This window comes from Charadrius vociferus, unplaced genomic scaffold, assembly GCF_000708025.1.
Source record: "Charadrius vociferus isolate BGI_N301 unplaced genomic scaffold, ASM70802v2 scaffold39, whole genome shotgun sequence".
NCBI classification, from domain to species: Eukaryota; Metazoa; Chordata; class Aves; order Charadriiformes; family Charadriidae; genus Charadrius; species Charadrius vociferus.
The window spans coordinates 6,531,495-6,533,734 of NW_009650188.1; positions in this window are offsets into that span (position 1 = coordinate 6,531,495).

Here is a 2,240-nt window from a genome sequence, read left to right on the forward strand (position 1 = left end):
GGCAGGTAGCGGAGACCCCAGCGGGGGGCCGTGTGGGAGAGGGGGTGCCGTGCAACCCCCACGCGGGTTGCGGGAAGGGGGAGGCCAGCGCAGGCCCTACCGAGGTGGCGGGTCTCTGGAGCTTCAGTCTTAAAGCCCGACATCCCGCGGCGCCGTGAGGAGAGCTGGGTAGTGCCCTGGGTGTGAGCGCTGCGGAGAGGCTGAGTTGGCGACCTGGGCTCGTTCCGGGGTTTTAAAGGGGTAACGGCTCGGGGGTGCGTGCTGAGGAGGGTGGGGGTTGTTCGCGCGGCGGGGTCTCGCCAGGGATCCCTTTCCTATGGGAAATCCTCCTGGAAGAGGGCGAGATGGCATGTGCCTGCTGCAGAGATAAGCGTTAGGTTTCTATATTTTATTTTAGCGCTGCACTAGGCTTTAATTAGGTAGCTTTGATAATTAAAAAGTGTTGTAGGATTAAGGTTTGCCTGCTCCTATATGAATTAATGCTCAGAAGCAGGTACCAGGCTGGGGAGAGGCCTTTCGTTTTGGGGAAGGTGGAGGTTGTTCTCTGCAGAATAGCCTAGTCGTGATTGAGGAGTCAAGCCTTACCCGTGTCATGTGCTCTGGGTAATAGTTGGTTTTCTAAGTGTTACAGTTAAATACCCCATGTTAACAAAGTGGTAAGACAGCTCGCTTGGAGTTCCATGTGCCTGCACATGATGAAGACTATGTTGGTAGGGACATCTGAGAGGGTGATGAATACCAACATATCTGAGCTGGACATGGAATAGTGTGTAGTGGTACGTCTGGCATGGCTGAAACACCACGTGGTCCTTTCTGAGCAGCCAAATGAAGTTCATGGCTGCCATACTGACCCGGTGGTTATACACCAGAATTGAAGCTGTAGAAAATAAACCTTAGTTCTGGCCTGCTTTAAAATACGGGCTAGCAATTCCTTTTGTGGCCTTGTCTCTCCAAAGAGCTCAAGTGTAGATTGCATCAGGGAGAGCTTTGCTGTAAGGCTCAAAGCATAGTTTTAAATTATACTTGCATTTTTCAAAAGAGAATGAGTAAACATAACATCTCCTTTTCTTCGAAGAAGGAAAACTAACATATACTCTCTTGTTTTCAGTTTTAAGATACATCAACTACACTTTACTGTCATGGCTTCAAAACAGGTAGGTGCTGCTTCTGAAATTTGGAGTTGAAATTGAGAAATAATATGTAGTACACTATAGCAACTAGTCTGGAGTACTCTTGTATCTCAGGAAACTATAGGACCAGCGTTTGTAATCCAGTAATTGACTGTAGTGTCTCTTAAGGCAGTCTTCTACTGGGAAATTCATGTCTTTGTGCTGGAAAGCAGTTGTGAAGCTCCTGTTTCTGAATCACCAGTCCAGCCTCTAACCAGACTACACTAGTGCCCTAGATACCTTTTATCCTTCATTGATGCTGTTGTCCTTCATTACTGCTGTTGCACCATGCACAGCAATAGGGACTGATGCATGTTTCAAAACACCTGTAACTATCTGGATTGATGTTAACTAACTCGGAGAGCCTATGATGGTTTCATTATAAGAGTAGTGGACAGAAGTGATTTCTGAAAACTATGTGCTGAGGCTTTTTTCTGTGCTTAGTGTCACTGCTGGAGGTTCTCCCCCTAGTTCTACAAGCATCTGAAACTCTTCTCTTTCAGATCTGCCATCAAATATGGAGACTTGATGCTACTTAACAAGGTAAAAAATACTTCTTGAAAATTAAAAATAAAAAGTGCTTAGTGATTGTCTAGATATTATCTTTTGCTCTAATAACATCAGTAGGCACACTTTATGCCCTGAGCTGTTTTCCCTCTGGTGCCACAATGATGACACTTATTTGCTACTCTTGACCAAGAGAATGATGAGCACTTTTACCACCATAACTTTCATCTGAGGCACAACATCTTAGAATTCCTCTTGATGTTTTGACTTCTGAATATACTGTTCATAAGCTTTTTTTCTTCCAGGCTTTGAATTGTGCACTTGGAAGACTTGCAGGAGAAACATCACTTGGTGAGAAATGCATATTTTGTGTAGGGGTTTCTTCCATGGAGCTGCGGAAACAGTGCAATGGAAAGGGTGGGATGTGTAAAATGGGAGTGAGTTGCTTTTGGATTAATTGCCACTAATACACAGAAACAATTAACTTGCTGGTATTCAAAAACTCTTGAATATTTGGAGAACTTAATTTTTCAAAGCTGTCACAAGAGGCCATTGCTTGGTACT